Consider the following 19,903-nt stretch of genomic DNA (forward strand, 5'->3'; position numbering starts at 1 on the left):
ATTGTTAGACACTCAGAAGGACTGATTTCCTGAGAAATGGGCGACTATAGAGCTGAGAAATGTTCAGCTCTCGCAGCAGGCGGGTAGGCTGCCTGAACGTCCTTCTCTTGCACGCAATTCTCGTCTCGGAGACCTCCGTTTGTGACCTTGGGTCTGGCCGCGTCCCTGAGTCCCTTTGTCTATCTCCTGTTCCGAAGGTGGAGAGGAAGCGGGAGATGAGTCCCAGGGAGTACGAAGTCAGCTCTGAGCCGAGGTCACCGCAGAAGGGAGCTCGGTCTTCGGCCAGGACCGGAGCAGTTGGTATGCCTTTTCGAAGCTGCCCCCACCCTCTGCCACTGCCCTCCCGTCGGAGTTAGTGTTTGGAGTTTCGGAGCTGCAGCCCCTGTCTTGGAGCTGCAGACAGTTTGGCCCGAAGCTTTGTAGTTTGCTGGGAGAGTTCGCCTTCGCTCGATTCCCGGCTGTTGGTTTCAGCTAGGTGGAAGTTTTAGCTCTCACTCCTGTCAGCCCGAGTCTCTGAGGGCAGACGGCGCCTAGCGCGGCCCGCGCGCCCGCAAGGCGCCCTCCCTTTGCTTCTTTCAAGCGGTCCGGGAGGTCGCCAAGGCTGCTGGGCCGGTGTCAGCTGGGTTCGTCTCTACAGCCCCTAGCTGGGCGCAGTCTTCCCCTCCACCTCAAGGTGGCGACTTAGGCACGTAAACAAAGCTCGGCCAAGCCTGACCGCTGGCACCCTCGCAGTTCATCCACAAAACTGTCTAGTTTCCCCGATGCTCTCGAGCGGGCTGAATTGACTGTAAAGGGACTTCCGTTTAGATGAGGAGTTCGGCCAGAATTTCAGAATACGCGTGTGTGTGCGTGTGTGTGTGCTCGTGCGTCCGCGCGCGCGCGTGGAGACAGCGGGAAGCGGTGATGGGATGGAAACCCTTGGCCAAACCCGTTTGGGACGCCGCGAGCCTCCCCTCCATCACCTGAGCCCTCAGGCCGAGCGACCCAGCTAGCTGGGGCTTCGGAACCATTCTGCACCGCGAGATATCTCGGAGTGCGCAACTGGCAAGACGGAGGCTCTAGTTGCCGCCGCCAGCGGTACAAGATTTGCTAATCTCGTTTTAGTGACACCCATAATTTATAAGTGGAGAGACCTGAAAAATAAAGCCCCCGCCGTGCTTGTGCCCTTCTTCGGGGTGCATGCCGGCTGATCTGAGTGGCAGGGGTAGTTGGGGGTGGGGAAGAGAGACATAGACAGTGAAAGAATAAACGTGCGGCAGTCACACAATCTTACCTCCGGGACGAAAGGACACGGTTCCTAGAACTGAGATTTCCATAGCCCGTCTGCATCCCAGCTGTTTTTCCCGTAGGCGCTTTCCTGCCTAACACCGCCTTCTGACTAACTTGGACAAGGCTTGAGCTGACCCCCTCCTTTTTTCCTCCCTTTTTTTCTTTCCAGATATTCCCTAAACTCAACCCAGGGCAAATCCAGAAGTCGGTACAGTACAGAGCTTCCATTCAATCGTGGGGGTGGGGGGGGGGGGGGATCCCGTTTACAGTTTCTCTTAGGCAGATGGAAGAAGTAGATGGTTACAGGACTTTGGCAGGGTGCGTGGGGATGCCATGGGGTGTTGGTGTCAGGGAATCGCGATTTCTCTTAGGTATTGGTGTTGCAGGTAAGGTTCCCAGATTCCAGTTGCCCTTGTGCAGAGCTGCAGTGTCGGTGAGAGTGGAGGGTGATCCGCGTCTGATTAGAGGGGAATGGAGGAGGGTGACGTGGGGGAGAAATGGACCCTGTACAGGCTCCACGGACACACATTGTGTTAGTTCGTGTCTGTGCCGCTCTACGCTGCCTTTGGGAGCTTTTTGAGAAAGGTAGTATACTCCAGGCTTTTTCTCCCCTTCTTCATCGTCATCTCCCCACTCCCAACCCCGCCCCCGCCGCCTCAATGTGTTTAAAAAGAAGGGAATACCCTTCTAAAATAAGTTAAAAATCTTTCTCTGACTTTCCATTTGAGATGCCAAAAGGATTAAATAAATGAAACTTTATTTACAGAGGAGTTTATCCACAGACTCAGCGACATCTCTGGTCTTTGGCCTTATTCTAATTCATGGTGGTAATTACCCTTCGTTTCTTTAAGTGCAATAGATTTATTGCCTTAGAGACTATGCACAGTTTGATTGAATTATTCATTTTTTTTTCTTTGGTGTAGACTGCATCTGGGGACTCTGATGTGACGTGTAGATTTTTTTTTTTTTTTTTTTTCAGGAACAAAGGGAATGTGGAAATGAAAGAGAGAGGGAGAGAGAGGCTGGCAGATGTAATGAGACGCGGTGAAGGTGTACGCAGACTGGCACTCCCACTCCTCCCTTCTGCTCTCACTGCAGCCCTGGGTAACTCGCAGGCTAACACAAACAGCTTTTCTCCCGCAGCCTGCCCTCTGTCACTGTAAGTACATCAGCCTTCTCTTATCAGCATGCAGATTCCAGCCACGCACTCCCTAGCCTGGCTTTGCACCTTAGACAGCAGAAGCGCATTTAAAAATTAACTTTCCTAAGCTAGGAAAGGCATGTCTGTAAAACTTATTTTTGATTTATCTTTATTTTTCTTTGGAAAAAAGTTCATGCATTTTTACCACTTTTCCCCCACCTCCTTTGTGGCGGTGCTGTGCCGCTACTGTCGCTACCGCTGTGATCTTCCTAACAGAAATGACACGCAGATTCAAATGAAATTTAATATTATTCTCTATCCACTTAAAGTCGAGGGACAATACCTTGTCCTTTTGCAGAATGACATCTTAAGGAACGCAGGACATTATTCAGTTTGCTTTTAGCTTTTGTTGCTGAAACACGAGTTCCGACCTCTTGGAGGCAGAGTCCCAGGGGCACTGTTATTTGGGAGTTCAGGTTATTTGGTTACTTCAAACTTAAATGAAGTGCGATGGGCAGCTGGAGTGTTGGTATGTTTGTTATCCCCGTTTAAGGAAACCAATTGCTAAAACTTCTCCGTACTGACTTGAAGTTTTCAACTTCTTCCCTTTTGGCTTTTACACTCTCTCATTTATCCTTCGTTTCAGTAAAAGTTCTTCTCGGTGTTTGGGAGCGATTGACATTTATGCTTGTCCAATTTATACAGTAGCTTTGAAGTCCTTCCTGAAAGAAGTTAGCGACTTTAATATGAAATCATGTAGGTCTGAATTGTCTGCCCGGATGGTGTAAGGAGTCTTTCAAAGCGGGAATTCGAGGTTTTAATAGCCGTTATGATTTTTGCCTGGGTGTTTCAAATACTAACTTCTCAAGCAGAATTAATTGCGTTGTCCTTCCCAAGTTCAGGGGGACTTCTTTCCAGGAACCGTGCGCGCCTTTCCTTTTGCGAGTTCGCGCCTCTTCTCTGGAGGTGCGAGGCCAAAGTTAGCAAAGCCGAATTGCCTTTGCTGGTTGCGGTGCGCAGGGACATTCGGACAGCACAGAGGCAGCGACTGCTGCGGGCAGGTAAGTCAGCCCCACCCGCTCGCCCCTCCTTCCCTCCCAGGTTCCCCCGAGCTCAGCGCCCGGGGTTCTTGCGCCGCGTGGGGCTCCAACCGCCAGGGTATGTGAGCTTATGAGTGCCTGGATCTGGCCAAGGTGCCTGGGTGCCCTCTGCTCCTCCCGGAACTTCTCCGAGCCCGCAGGCCGGTGCGGACCAGGTAGGTGGAGAGCCCAGCACTTTAGCAGGCTGCTGCGCTCTCCGCCTCTCCCACTTCATTGGTATAGCCAACGCCCGAGACTTTAGAGGAAACCCTTAGCTCGCACCCCCGCCCCCAGGGCCACGTGTCACTCCATGCACAACCTGAAGTACGGCATCGAGACCCCAAACTTTAGTTTCCTTCCTTTGGGGATCAATATTGTTACTTGCTCCGGGTTCCGTCTTACCAGTCTACTTTGCTCTCAGTTTATTAGATACAATCTAAAAGGGGTTCCTGCCACTCCTTTTCGGAAAGTTCATCGCGGCCGGGTATTAGGGCCTTCCGTGGACGCCAGAGATCTTGATAATGTCTCCTTCCTTTCCTTCTTGCCTCCCGCTAGCGGCCTGCATCTGGTCGGCAGGGTCAGTCTTGCCCACCAGAATCCCAATTGCTCTGTGATTTAAAGAGACGGACGCGCGGTATTTGGAGAGCCAAACTTGTCGCAGCAGATTGGAGGAACCCAGTCGCGCTCCAGCCTTTCTGTCCCTGATGTTTCACCTCTCTAGGTGGCTCTTCCCTGAGGACTTGGTCTTTGAGACATAATCTACACCCCTCTTTTCTCTGCAGGCATTTAGGACAGGTCCTTCAATGTTAACCTCTTTAGGCTTTGGAGAGGATTTTTGGTCGTTGTGGTTGAGTTCCAGGGCAGACAGCTGAGGACTGCGAGGCTCTGGAACAGGCCCAACTACACTCTAACACACACAGAGGAGATCTGACTCCTGTCCTGGCTAGAAACACCAGTCTGAGCTTGCCCCTTGGGCCTTAGAGGTCAAGGGGCCGGCAGGCAGTTCTGGGAGCCCTGGCCTTTAAGAGCTGCCCAGCAAGGTACCAGGGCATACTTCTTATTGACCTCCAAGCTCTGGTGCCTAGACACAGATTTTCCAGTCCTGAAAGTCACCATGGGTGGTGGAGACACAAGATTTCTTGCTGGGGGCTAACTCTCCTCCCAAAAACGTGAAGTCAGTTTAACTCACAGTCCCCAAGCTACCAGTCTTCCAGTATTGTATTTCCTGGTGGGCCAGGAGCATATGACTATTTCTTCTGCCCCACAGATCCTAGGTGCTCATCTTCACTCTTAATCTCTGCCTTTTTCTTATCTGGAGTTTATATGAAACCAACATGGAGTATACTTTAAAAAGGCAGTATATGATCGAAAGCTCAGTTTCTGTTCCATCTTCTGTGCTTGCATCCTGTCTCCATTTTCTTCAAAGATAATGTAATAGAGATGAGACTTTCTCCCCTTTATCTTTGATCAGTTCATCTGTGGGAGCTCTTCCTCATGCGGACAACTTTAGATTGTCCTGAAACTTTCTGATTTCTCCAGTTAGCATTCATGACTCCTCTCTTTTGGTCCATATGTCCTTTCACAAAGTCTTTTTCGATGAAGTGTCTCAAAGCGGCCATCTCATATGAGTTTCTATACAGTAAGGATCTCTCCTTCACAAATCTCTGCAGGTTATGCTGGTGCTTCAGAACCTCTTTCCCAGCTTTTATCTTGATGTAGTTTTGACTTTCCACTGACTTCAGTTTCTCAAATCTAGTCTATTTCTTTGGGCCTGGGTTAAGGCAGGCCAACCTCACCTCGTGCATACTGCCTCTAGTTAGCCCTGTACTGCTATCAAAGCTAGTTTTCTCATCTATCTTTTATATTCTGCATCTCTACTACCTGAGACCTTATTTCCTGTCCTGGTCCTCCAGCTTTTTTTTTGCACTGAGATAAAGTTTCAGGTGTCTACTTCTTTATGACATTCTGTGTCTTTCAAATCTATAAATCTACCCTACACATGACTCAAAGGGAATCTTTATTTAGGTTTTTCTCTGGGGGTCGTTTATTAACATAACTTTCTACATCTGACTTAGGCATTTTTATATGTCATCCTGGGTGACTGAAACTTTTCATCTTCAACAACCTTTAACCTTTAATCCACCCCTCTTGAAATTGTTTCTCTAAATCTTTTCCTCCACAAAGTTGAGGTAATATACATATATCACCCACGCAATCCCAAACAATGAAGACTTATCCATATAACAGTATAACAATTGTGGAATTGTTTTATTTGTTGTTGTGAAAATCTAATTTTTTTTGGTGGTTTGTATGTGTCCTGTTATTTATAATAATTTGAACCCATAAACTACATAATCCATATGGCCTCTAGAACACTGCCACGTCCTGTGTGAATTGCTTTTTCTTTTCTTTTCTTTTTTTTCAATGTTTCCTCCTCTGTCGTTTAAAATGTTTCTCTTCCCCCATTTGCTGAGATCCTACTAAGTGGTGTCTTTTAATCATCTCTGCTTCCTTCATCTCTTTCTTTTCTCTCTTTTGACTACTTCTCCTTTTCATTTTCCTTCATCCTTCTTATTGTTCATCCTAACATCCACCCTTCTTGTCTTCTCCCTGGCCTGCCTGTCCTTCCTCTTCTCCGTTTGTCTCGTGACTTGCTTTTGTGGTCTAGTTCTGTCTCTTAGTACTTCTTAACATTCAGCCCATGCCTCCTATCACCTAACTTTTCCAAAGCACAAGCTACCATTCCTACATTTTCCTTTACCATTTGACTTCCCCACTTTCTGCAGTTTGATCCTTTTTTTTTCTCTCTCCCAGTTGCCTACCTTTTCCATGCTACAGTTTGCCTTTCTCCTGACTCCTCCTCCCAGCAGCCCTAGCCCCAATAGAGCTCTTTTGGTCCTTTTCCCCTCAGCCTGCCTCTCCCCCACCTAGTACTTGTGCCCATTCTCCTCTGACCCCAACTCTCTCTCTTCTTTGTCTCCTTCTAGTTCTCCCCTAGTAGTTGCTTCACTGTCTCTTTCCAGGCGCTTTCCCCAGTTCCAGTCTCTGGTCTCGCTGGTCTCTCTGCCCTCCTCTCTCTTTGCGGCTCTCTCTTGCCTTTGCCTCCCGCTCTCCCCTCCTTCTTCCCCCGGCCCGCCCTCCTCCCTCCCAGCTTCTCTGCCTGGCTCGCTGCCTCCCTCGCCTCTTGTCTCATCTTGCCTGTGTTGTCTGGGAGGGGAGCCCTGCCTCCTCTCCCTCGCTCAGATCAATGCCCTGGCCACTCACTTTCTGATGTTGCACGACGGGAAATGCTTTGAATACTTACGACATGGCCGCTCACACTGATTGCCAAGATTGACAGCACTAACCATCGCCTTCACTTGTTCCAGGGTGAAGCCCCTAGTCACCCCGCTCCGCGCGCACCTCCTGGCACCCCGGCGGCAAACTTCTGCCGCTCTGCACTGCCCCCGCCCGTGGCGGGACACCCCCGCAGACCTGAGTTAACGGGCTACGCCGGCCGCGGCGCTGGGGGGTTCTGTTCCCTTGCTTCCCGGACTGTGCCAATTGACCTAGCACCGACTCCCCTTACTTTTAATTTTTTTTTATTTGTATCTTTCCCTTTTTCTTTAATGCCATTTACTCCTGCGGCGCAGCGCACAAGGAGCCCTCCCGCGCGGTACCATCCTGGAGCCCGCCCAGGTAACCGGGACGGAGCGAGCGATCTCGAGAGCGAGGGAGGCAGAGCCAGGGCGCGCGGCCCGCTGTGAGCTACCTGTTGGGGCGCCGGAGGGGGCAGGGGGCAGGAGCCCAGGGTCTGGCCGCCGTTCCCCGGCGTCCTCCGCTCCTGCCCTTCCGGGCACTCCAGGGTTAGTTTCTGTGAGCTGGGACCGAGGGGCTGGGGCAGGACAGGCAGAGGGACGAGAGCCGAGCGAGCGGAGCCCTGAGAGGGCGCGGGTGGTTGAGAACCGCGGCTGCCGGGCCGGGGAGGGTTTGCGTACTTGGCTGGGGAGGGGAAAGGAGGAGGAGGAGCGGGAGGAGGGCGCTCCGAGGGGCCGACGCGGAGGGGGAGTGGAGGGAGAGAAAGGGGCCCCGGCGCCCGCGGCTCGCTGGTGGACGCGCTTGATCCCGAGGATGCGTCCCCCTCTTGGAGAGTTGCGCCTTGTTCCGGAGTGACAGATCTGCGTGGCAGGCGTCTGTTTTTCTCCCCTTCACCTCCCCTCCAAAAAATCCACTCTGAGAAAACACATGTTGTAGCCGTAGATAACTGTGCATAGGACACTAAGGCAAAAGGGCAGGGACAGGGACACAACGCAACCTTTGACAACAGAAAGCTGTTATCGCCATCCTAAGTATTCGTCGGGAAATCTGTCTGCCCTCTCGGCCCACCTCACTCCTCCACCTCCGCCTCCCCGCATAGATATTCTAATCTATATAATTGGGAATGATGTGAAAAAGAAGTCAGGTGGCTTAGAGAATGAATTTGTAAGTCTCCGTGAAGTTTGAGGTAGGTATTGCATTGAAGTTCGCGCAAGTGTGTGATAGAGGAAGCTTGTGTGGCTGCGTGTGTAGTCATCCCCCCTTGTTCTGTGAAAGCAAATGCGTGTCGGCTTTGAAGGTTCAGATGGGACCGCTGGGCGGTAATGCCCTCCATGTCCACAAGAGGGCAACATCCCGAGGGCTTTGTGAGCGCTGTATCTCTTGTTACCGCTGCAGGCTTGGGTTTAGAGAAAGTTATACTGAAACTTTTAAAAAACTGATATCACATCTTATTTTGCGATACTAAAAAAAGAAAGATATAAAGAAAAAAAAAGAGGGAAGCGAAGAAAGAAGAGAGAAAGAGAAAGGCAGGTAGCCAGTCTACCCCGGGAGAGCCCTAGTCACACCGAGACTAGGGGGAGGGCTGTTTTAATTGTGGGTTTGGCCGACTGACGACTGGAGTGCCCTCCTCGGCTGTCTTAGTTGTAGCCGGAGGTCATGTAAATCGACCTTAAAAGAATGCATAAGCCATAAATTAAAATAAACCCTCATCCAAGGGCTGATCCATAAGTAGACAATATCCAACCTGGACAAAACGGGCTTCCCTTGCGAGCCGACCTAAACCGCATCCCCCAAAGAATAGAGACTAAATGCAAAGTAAGTTTCCTAGCAAATATTTTGTTTTCTTGAAAAGTGCTGGGTTGATTCGCTGTGTGACTGCGACGCCACCGTGTTCGGAGCGCTTCAATGTCAGCCAGGCTCTGGGTGCGGGAGGTCGGGAGGACCCGCTGAGCTTCTGGGCTTCTTAATGCTACCCCCACCCCACCCCGATTTAGATTTGGAAACTTAGGATGTTTGTGGGGTTGACACAGGGCGGGCGGGAGTCGAGGATCTTCGCCGCTCTCTCGCCGGAATGAAGTTTACTCGGAGGAGTTCATAAAGAAAACCCGGGTCGCTAGAAAACGCTTGCGCTCCCTCCTCCCACCCTCACCCCACCGCAGCTCTGCCGCAACTTTCCCGGGACACCGCTCGAGTTGCCTCCAGCTCCCTCCGCTTGTCTCCTTTCCTTTCCCCTTTCCCCGTTTTTGGACAGTACTTTTTAATGATCTTTTCAGGAATAAACAAACCGAATTCCAAGCCCATCCGAAATCCAAGTGCTAACTGATCTGTGGTTCTCTTTACCCTGGCCGCGAGGGCAGTGGTGCCTGACCTGGCGGGAGCGGGGGCGAGGGGTAGCTCAGCTCAGCCGGGCGCGGACTTCGCCACGGAGTCAGCCGGCGGAGCGCACCGTCGCCGGCTCGTTTCTTCCCCGCCCCGCGTCCCTGAGCCCAGCCGGCGCCCTCCGTCCTTCTCGGCGCCCTGCCGGGGCCCCGCCACCCGCCGCTCCTCTGCAGCCCGGGCCGCGGTCCGCTGCTCCCGGGCTCGGCCCAGGGCAGGGGGCGGTGCTGCCACCCGCCCCGGGGCCCAGCCGGAGCCCGGGCGCTCCCGCGGGAGCTGCTTTCTTCCTTCTCCCTTAAAGGGCCGGGCAGAGAAGGGAAAGGGCTTGTGCAAAGGCTGCTGGGGTTGTGCTCCGATGCCGGGAGGAGCAGCCCGGGGCTGCTGAGGACAGATTAGCTCTGTGCCCGGCTGCTTCCCGGGCGCTCCGCAAAGCTTTACGATAAAAAGAATTGGTGTGTTCGGAGCAGATAAAAGGTGGCTGTCGCCAGCCTGTTTTGAATTTTATTTACGCTCTCTTAGGTTGACCAAGTTTGAAAACGTTGTTTTGTGTGAATTGTCAGATATTGAATGCCGCCCCTATTTGGGGACTAAAAATAAGTCTTCCACTGAACTGGCGGGGCTGGGCTGTTTGCGAGATGGGCTGTCTTGGGCTGCTTTTATGTGTGAGACTCTGTGAGGGCCGCGCTTGAAGTTTAGGGCTAGAGGTGGCCCGAAGCCGTCCTTGTGGCAAACTGGGCTGGGCTCCGGACCTCCCGCTGCACTGTCAATGGGCGCTCGGATGACGTCCGTGTCCCGGGCGCCGGTGCTAGCGCCGTACTCCGGCGGCCAAATGGCCCTGGCTGGACGGCCCAACCAGCAACCCGGGGGAGTAGAGATGAGAGAGGGCCCCTCTACTCCCGCCCACCAGGGTCTTTTCTCTCCTGCCCTTTCTAGTCACATGCCGAGGTTTTTCCCCGGGTCCCGAGGAGAACAGACACAGCCCCGCCCAGTCTATTTCTAGGAGGTGGGTTTGTTGAATAAAAAAGGTCAAGTGGTCAAGTCTGCGAGCTGGTCCATGGCGAGGGGGGACAGGACGGACACCTGGCAAGGCCTGCCCTGCCTGTCCCCCCAACCCTGGCCGGCCCGCCCGCCCACGGCTGGCCTCCGTAGGCCACATTCTTGCGCTAAGTTCGTGAGGCTGTGGGAAAAGCAATCCTGAACCGGCCAAGGGCCGGCGAAGCTGATCCCGCAATGGCATTTTGTTTTGAACAGTTGCTGGGGTTGACGTTTCCTCATAAGGTAAGGTGTCACTGGACAGTCGGCTGCCCAAATGCCACATGTATAATTAGCCTGCGCACTCAGCACCTCTTCCCTGAGGCCCGCAGGCACGGGCTTGGCCGACCCGGTCCGCTCAGCTCCGTTCTGGGTTCCAGGATTCCCGAGGGAGGGCTGAACCGGCCAGGGCAGCCTCGGGAGGCCGTGGCAGAGAAGACTGTGACGGTGTAGCCTTGTCTTGGATTTTAAAAATATTTTCTTTTCTTCTCTTCCTATTTTATCTTCTTGTTTTTCGGCTGTTGAGGAACTATTGGTAAGAGGGGTACTGGACACCAGGGCAGAGTACAGACTGAATGGGAAAAGGAGATGCAGAGAAAATCTGGCAACATACCTATTCTTCACACCCCACCCATGGGGGAGGGCTGCTAGTGGCCCTCTGCACCAACCCAGTAAGACCATCCCAGGCTTGGCATTGTATGTCCTGGCTTGGGTAGGGACTTCAGGCTTCTAGGTTGGATTGTTCACCTGTCTCTCTGCTCCCTCTCACCCCCACTCCCACAGGTCTCTCAGAAGTTAGTGTCTGTGCTCTGATTGCAGCTTCTGGTTACCCCCTCCAGGCCTAGCCATTTGGGGCTGCTAGTGATCACTGTGGGAAAGCCTGGGCAGATCTGCTATCTTTCCCTGTCTCACTCTGGTTCAGCCTGGGGTTCTTAGGAGCAGTGCCTTGTTGTTGCTTGAGCTTCCTGCCTAGCTTCCTAGATCCCAGTGTCAGGTCTGCTTTAGCCTGCACTCTCTGGCAGAGACCAGATTTCTGCAGCCGTGAACATGACTTTCCCTCTGTCACCCTGTGCAGTTACCCTGGAATTCAACACTTAGGATTAGGCACTTGCATCAGTCTTCCTCCTCCCCTTGTTTCTAGGCCACTCAGATATGCCTGTTACCTACTAGAAGATTCTTTTTTATTTCAAAACAAACAAACAAGTAAACATCCTAAATCTTTCACAAGTTTAGTGGGACAGGATTAGCTTTTCTTTTCTTTTTTTTTTTCTTTTTTTATTTGAGACGGAGTCTGGCTCTGTCGCCCAGGCTGGAGTGCAATGGCATGATCTCGGCTCACTGTAACCTCTGCCTCCTGGGTTCAAGCGATTCTTTGCCTCAGCCTCCCGAGTAACTGGGATTACAGGCACATGCCACCACGCCTGGCTAATTTTTGTGTTTTTGTAGAGATGGGGTTTCACCATGTTGGCCAGGCTGGTCTTGAACTCCTGACCTCAGGTGATCCGCCTGCCTCAGCCTCCCAAAGTGCTGGGATTACAGGCATGAGCAGTCGCGCCTGGCCCAGGGTTAGCTTTTCTATGGCAGCAAAAGTGTACCTTTCTTGGTGGGAAATGGGGACACAGTTTATTAAGTTGCATTTGCTTTTCATTGAACTGATAAAATATTTCATTTTCTCATAATAGGAGAAAAGTTATGACTGATTTAGGTATCTTCTGTGCAGTTTTGAAAGTTCCTTTTTGAATACACATATGTGAGCACATGGGCAGTAGGCCAAATGACAAGTAGATTGTTTTCCTTCTGCATTTTTGAAAACTTCATAAATCAAGAGAAACTGTCCCTATTAAAAAAAAGCAAACAGCCGAAAAACAAGTGTTTCAAACTCTGAAAGCAAGTGAGCATCACAATTATTAGGTCTAGTTTAAGACTAAAGATAGTAAGTAACCAGGATCCGCATATCAAGTACCAGGGCATTAATTCCACAGGCATACTGACATCCTCTGTTGCTTTTCTCATGTACTACCAACACCTCCTTTCTTTTCTCTTCTCCACCATATTCTTTGAGTTATAGTGGCAAAACTAGATAGCTTTTTGTTTATTGTTTATTCTGTTTATTGTTGCTTTTATTTGATGTTTTGGAAATCATGAGAAGGAACATCCTCTTGGTGTATATGTATTTTTTAAAATGCACAAAAAATTGAGTTCTTTATTATGGAGCATGATATAAATTCCTATAATAGTATATTGTGTCACTACAACACAACATTATATTATAAAGATAAATATAAAAATATTAATAAAACAGCATCAAGTACCTATACCTTACGCTGGTTCTATAATGGATTTGGTAACTGAATGCCTAGAAGAAATGAGATTAAGTAGGAAAATTATATTGTCTGTTGAGCATTTTTTCAATAGTAGCAGAAAACAACAGATATTTTTCATTTTAAGGGAAAAGCGTATATGTACAATATGTTAACATAACTGGCAAATTTTTCTTTTATAATGCTCTAAAATGTATTACTGTAAAAATGATAAATTTTGATGGCATTATTGAGATTTTATGTCTGTTTCTATTTGACCTCTTTTAGGAATTATTTAGTTATTGGTCACTGATGAAATTGCTACACATATCTATCTTATATTGAATGTATCAGTGACTTTTAAATAATTTTCTTTCAATTAGTACAATAGGTACTGGAATAAATGAATTTCTTTTGAAAATGATAATATACATTGGCTTTAACCCCTACTTTTAATATTTTCTATGCTTTTCTGTTTTGTTTGGTTATGTATCTCTTTCCATGTTTGAAAGCATTCTCTTGTTAGTGAGAGAATTCATACATATATATATTTTTCACTATTTACAAACAACTTTCTATGAAAGTATAGAATAGTACAGCAAAAATTTTGGTTTATCTAAGAGCTATTTGTTTTAATATAGTTTAGGGATGCATATATATCAATTGATGTTTTTCAAGTCAAGTGAAACATTCCATCAAGCTAATGTGTCTGAGAATACCATATCAGGCACAGACAGGTACTAGAAATGATAAAACACAGATAACTTACAGTAAGATGTTTTGCAGATGGGATGTATTATCTGCTCTCATGAGGTTAGATGGGCCATATTACCATTAAAAAATTAATCAAGTTATTTCACAATTATCAAGTTATGTAGGTATGTGAGATTTAATGATAACAGATTTTATTATAGAAATCTGCTAAAAATGAACATTCACTGCTGTTTAGAGGAAGAAATGGACTATCTTTGGGTTTGGATTGCTTCTTAAGAAATATGCCTCTCCTCTATTATTTTTTCTAATAAGGAAAATAATGTATTAGAACAGTTTATGTATTAATCCTGAGTGTACATTTTCTACTGATTATGCCCTGAATCTCAATATTCAAGTAAAAAAACCTAGTGCTCCTATATAGCGTAGGAAAAGCAATTTTTATTAATGTAAACCCATTTTAAATGTGTAGCATATCCTTTTGGCTTGAAGTTTTTCAAATGTGATCCCATACTCATTGTTTTGGTGAGCATTGTATCAGAAACTCTCACCATCCTTTCATTATATATTCATTATTTATTCACAGGAAAGTGTTTTTATTTTCCTTGTTCTGTGGAAAAGGGTAAAAGTGTTTCAGTTAATTATTTTGTTTAGACATTTAAACAAACTGGAAATAGTTCAAAATTTGCATTATGGTTTTTGATAGAGCTTTTCAATTTTTAAGTATTCATTGTAATAGTTTGGATAGAAATATCAATTGAAGAATGTGGGTGGAGGGTGTAAAATGGATTAGAATTTAAATCTGCTGCAGACGCTCTCAGCTCCAAAACGAGTACTGGTCTGTTTTTCCTCAAATCTGTGGTAGTCTTAAAAAAGGGAACATGAAACCCTAAAACCTCAGAGAAGCAGTATCGATTCAGTTCCTAACTGCAAATCCTTCATATCTTTGCTCAAAATATCCAACTTTACACCAATATTAGCCATTCTTTTTATAGTGATACCATGCTTAGTAAAAAACTTCTAAGCACTGAGGTCAGGTGTTGAGATTGGATTCTAGTTTATTTTTTATGAATCAGATAAAGATTTCTGTGCATGAGACCATATGTGAAGATGAGAGAACAAGAACATTTCCATATCAAAGGCAATATATCTGAAGCTGCATGGTAATTAAAATGCAGTGGTTTGGACTCTGTGCACTAGCACTTAAGCAGAGCATTGCTGGGACCTTGTGCATCATGCAGGCGGTTGCCTCTTGCATACTTCTTGAAATACACTTATAATTTTGTACAAACATTTATGCCAGTCCACACTTTTCTGTGGATAATTTGTATTTCATCCAAACCATTCAAAGTAGAAGTTATTTTTTGAGCTACCCCCTCATTATGGCTTTTGTGCCTCAACTATTTTTATTCTTCTTGTTTGTATATCTTTTTACCAGAATGATGGCTTGTTTATATTCAGAATCTCTTCTTGCTCCTCTAAGACCCCTAATATATCACTCATATTTTATTATTCACTCAAAAAACTTTCATTTTTAGGAAAGATGTGAGTTATTTTCTGAGGTTAATTGTAGATGCTGTAATCTATTATAAACTAATAAACCACATTAAAAATCAACTGCCTACTTATTTCTACTTTATAATGCTAATATATTTAGTAATCCTCACAAATTTGCACAATACATATATTGGAAAACATCCTTTTTTAAATACTTAAAGAAAAATTCTGATATGTTTCTTTTCATTTAAATGGCATGAAAATGTGCAGTGGCATTCTCTTTCATGATACTTCAAGTGAATAACAATCATTTGAAACTATAGAAATCTTTATATTTATCTAAAGAGTTATCTCTTTCCATTTATAGGGAGGTGTTTGATTTTATTTATCAAGAACTGAGTTAATATTTTAGCCTGTAACTATTTGGGGATAAAATAGTGAAATACAAAATCTAACAATTGGTAGTCCTGTGTTGTATATATTTTAGAAATTTTTGCATCTTTGATGACCAACTTCAATTTGCTGCTCTGTAATCTACTGGCTTTTCTATTTCTGTATTTGCTCTTTTTCTACGAACACTTTGTTGTGGTGTGTGTGGCGAGGAATTCATTGATGTATTTTATTTACTAAGCTCCCATAGTCTATAAAGCCTTCTAAATATTTCTTTGGATTGATGCACCATGTATTAAAGAAGGCTAATGTGATATTATTAAATCCTTTAAGAGTTTTGTATGTTTTAACTATTTTGAATCAAATTACTTACGTATATTGATTTGATGCTCTTCAATGATGATATGCCTAAATAGGCATAATAAATATAAGATAAATTCAAAGCGCACTGTATGATGTGCATATTAGTGTGTATACAAACATTCTATGTTCTCTTGGTTCTCTCTTGATCTCTTTCTTCTCAGAAAAATCTCCCACGATAACCCTTGAAATGATCTGTTATCCTTGCTACCTTCAATAATTTGTTGTTTCCAGTCATCTTAAAGAGATGAATTGTCTATCTTTAATATATCCATTCACATGTAAAAAGGGACTTTATGCTGTTTGTGATTTTGACTTCACCGAGCACAATTTCTTTGCTTCTTTGAAAAGTGGTTCTTTAAAATTAGACAAAGAAAATTAAAGATGCTTCACTTTCCAAGGCTACACAAGCCCAATATGTAGAAAAAAGAAAATGCAACAGATTTTTTTTTTGTTTTTTTAAAGAGCATACTCATTCTTAGGCATAGTTGCATATGCTACATTTTATACTTTACAAATAGGTCATTGAATAACATGAAGACTTATTAAGTTCTAGACACCCTGAAGAGCATTTTTGAAACTGTGAGTCTTTACTTTTAAAGGATTTTCTCTTCTTCTGAAGATTTTCTTAGTTGGTAGGTGGAGAAACTTAGGTGTGGTTGTCTTGATACTAAGCAAGTTATTGACAGAACTGAGTAAGAATGCTCCCAGCTAAGAGAGAGTAGTTCATTGTAATTTCTTGGGGAGGAATATTGAAGGTCAGGAAAATTTTTATTTTCTCAGAAATAATTTCCAACTAGGTCCATGGGCATTGAACCTTCTGTGTATGAGAAATCAGCTTCTCTCCTCCCCATATATCCATGGTATAATCTCTAAGCCTCAGTTTCCTTATCTATAAAATGGGAATAATAATAATAATATCTGCATCATAGGGTTGTTTTGAGGATTAAATGAGATAAACTAATTAAAGCACTAAGCCGAGGGATTGGTATAAAATAAACATTTAATACATGTTATTTGTTATGGTTGAAGTGGTTCTACACTTACAATTATCTGGATCTGGCTTCCCATTCCAGCTTTACTACATAATTGCTATGTAATCTTTGGGAAGTTACATAACTTGCTTCTTTTCCTCTTATGTAAAATAGAAATAGCAGTATAGGTTCTTAACTTTCTTTCCTTGAAAGGAGAATTAATCTATGATCTGGAAGATTTGGGATAGAGTAATGACTAAATGTAGAGTTTACGTGTTCAACTGCTCAAATTTGATAAAACTACAATTCTAAGGCCTAGAAGAGAGTTTGAAAGGTCATTTCATTTGCCATTGCCATATAGTATTGATCATTCTTTCTCCATTCTAATCAGTTAAGAAGTTCTCTTTATTTTGAAAGCCTGCCAAAAGGGGATTTTATAATCTTTGGTTATATATATCAATGATTAACAGCAAGGATTTCTTTGTGTCAAATATACCCATCTCAATCTGTTTTCTCTTGCTTTCATTTTAAGAAAAAATGAAAGCAGACATTCTTCTTCACTTGAATGATAGACCTATATGTGTGAAGAGCAAAATTAAACCTCCAATTTTGATTTTTTGAAGATTTTCTTTTGTTTTATTTGCTAAACTAGTTGTGTGACCTTGGAAAAGTAATGCAACCTCTCCAAATCTCAATTTTCTAATTTTAAAAATGGGGATGGTGATATAATTTATTCCATGGTTTGTTAGAAAGATTAAGTTTGAAGATACTATATATATACATATATATATATATATATATACACACACATATAAGTGGGTAGAACAGTTTTGGACAACTCTGTTAGGATAAATTGACAATAGTTATATGATCAGTATAAGAACCATGGCATGAGAAAGCCTCTTATTTTCTCTTGTATTTATAGTACTCGTCAGGCTTTAAAGTGCTTTCATATTCATTGCCTCACTCAATAAAAGGTATGTGGAGTAGATAAACTTACCAGCCATACTAATTTTCTACTTGATATGAATCAATGTTTCCACTGGGTTTTGCTTCAGGATATTATTTACTTCGAACAAAGCTTGTATGTCATAAGTTAGAACTGGCTTTTTTGGCCCTCTTATTTCCCAATCTCTTTTGATATAATGTCAGTGCTCATTTATTGTATTTTCATACTTACTTCCAGAGCCAAATTATTGCTGCATTTCCCATACACCAATGTAAAAGAATAATACCATGCTGATCAGAAGCATTAAATATCAGTTCTATATGTCTTTGATTAATACAAATTAGAAAATTATGTAACAATAAGTGTGGCAAGTTTGATAGAAAACACTCTTTCAAAATATGAGGTTCATTAATAAAAGAATCCTTGATGGTGAAAAGGTTGAGAAGAACTTGATTACATAATTTCAAAGATGAAAATGCATGGTACTAGTGAAGAGGTATAGATATAGGTGATTCTGTACAGTATGCTAATTACTATCATGGCGTTATGTATAAGAGCAGAAGTACCTATGTCAGGGAAAGCTTCTAGTAGGAGATGGCCTTTGATCTGTGATTTAAAGGATGATGAGGAATTGGCTTTAGGTAACATCCTAAAGAGCACTGAACATGGGGGAACATTTGACAGTATAACTAGCTTTTCTGTAGATCTGACACTGAAATGTCTTGGACATGTTTCTTTGTGATTCCTAGAAAGGCTGTGTCTGTCATGAATGTGATATGGACATAAGCCAGCAGCTTAGCTACTGCACTTCTCTTTCTTAGCTCAGTTTTGTGGTCAGGAACATTGTGAGTGCGTTTTAAGGTACAGAGGAATCTTTCAAATTATTACTTTCCTTCAAATATGTCAACTAGGTATGAAAATTACAGCAATTGGCTTATTAATATATGAACTGATGATCAGGGCTGTGAGTTAATAAAATCTTGTATCTTACACTGTAATACACTTTTAGAAAATGGACAAGCAAGATCTTAAAGAAAGAGCTGTGTCTGAAAGCTTTTAGATCTAGGTGTTATTTCTGTTTCCCTTATGTGATGCAGCTCTTTAGGTGCCTCATATTTATAATTAAGTTTTTCTAATGGCAAAGTGGGCATATATCGTAACTTCTTTTTTATTGAGAGATAATATGAAAATAAATTAATCCTCAGAGTGGTTATTTGAGGTTTTTGGAAGAAATACAAATTATAATTATACAATGATAATGATGAACAGTAGTAGTGGCAGAAGCAGCAGTAGCAGCAGTAAACCCTCTTTACTCCTGATAACTTTCCAATAGGGATGATAAATCCACTTATTAGGTTTTTGTTTTTTCAATCTTTTTGTTTGTTTCTGTTTTTAAGAGATGGGGTCTTGCTCTGTTGTCTAGGCTGGAATACAGTGGTGCAATCATGGTTCATTGAAGCCATTCCTGGCCTTAAGCAATTCTCTTGCCTCAGCCTCCTGAGTAGCTGCGACTACGGAAGCCCATCACCATGCCTGGCTAATTTTTTTTTTTTTTTGGTAGAGGTGGTATCTCACCAGGCTGGTCTTGAACTTCTGGCCTCAAGTGCTCCTCCTGCCTTGGCCTTCCAAAGTGATAAGATTATCACTTTGGAATTAGGAGCCATCATGCCCACCTAATTTCGTAATCTGGAAACTCATGTTTTCTAATAACTTCTGAATGCCTTTTCTCTGAGCCAGCAGGCCTTTTATATTTCTAGTTTGGAAGCTCTCTGGTGTTTAATAACTTGTTTCTCCAAGTTAAACACACTTACTGAGTTTTGCAGCTTATATGACTGCGACATAATCACTTTCTGAAAAGGAATTGGTGGTCACATAGGCTAGAGGAGCTATGGCCGTGGTCTACAATGGCTGTAACCTATTTTCCTCACCACCGCTTTGGCATCCTGGAGACTTGCATTGTTGGTAATGGCATAAAAAAATGATGAAATCTCTACATTAAAAAGGAAGGTTCTGAAATTTAGTAAATGAGGGGGAAAAGTATGTGAAAGTTATAGAAAACAGTTTAAAAACATCCTCTTAGTCATATTAAATTAGTTATGATGCTAAAAGCATCATATTTAAAGAACGTCTTCCTTTAAGGTTTTCAGTTAAGTTCCTTAATAAGAAGCCTAAACCAGACTGGGCACGGTGGCTCACGCCTGTAATCCCAGCACTTTGGGTGGCTAAGGCGGGCGGATCACGAGGTCAGGAGATCGAGATCATCCTGGCTAACGCGGTGAAACCCCATCTCTACTAAAAAATACAAAAAATTAGCCGGGCGTGGTGGCGGGGGCCTGTGTCCCAGCTACTCGGGAGGCTGAGACAGGAGAATGGCGTGAACCCGGGAGGCGGAGCTTGCAGTGAGCAGAGATCACGCCACTGCACTACAGCCTGGGAGACACAGAGACACAGCGAGACTCCGTCTCAAAAAAGAAAAAAGCAAAAACTGAAAAGAAAACAAAAATGGAAATAATATTGCAACTGAACAA

The 19,903-nt window shown here is 44.5% G+C and overlaps 1 long non-coding RNA gene across 1 annotated transcript in view; it reads left to right on the forward strand.

Annotated features, from left to right (window-relative positions):
• LOC112607312 overlaps nt 1-19,903 on the forward strand; it is a 283,004-nt gene that overhangs the window by 119,177 nt on the left and 143,924 nt on the right. Inside the window, exon 4 of the long non-coding RNA XR_003115761.1 lies at nt 2,249-2,428. This is a non-coding gene — a long non-coding RNA (uncharacterized LOC112607312). The remainder of the gene's footprint in view (nt 1-2,248; nt 2,429-19,903) is intronic.

Source organism: Theropithecus gelada, chromosome 14 (assembly GCF_003255815.1).
Source record: "Theropithecus gelada isolate Dixy chromosome 14, Tgel_1.0, whole genome shotgun sequence".
NCBI lineage: Eukaryota > Metazoa > Chordata > Mammalia > Primates > Cercopithecidae > Theropithecus > Theropithecus gelada.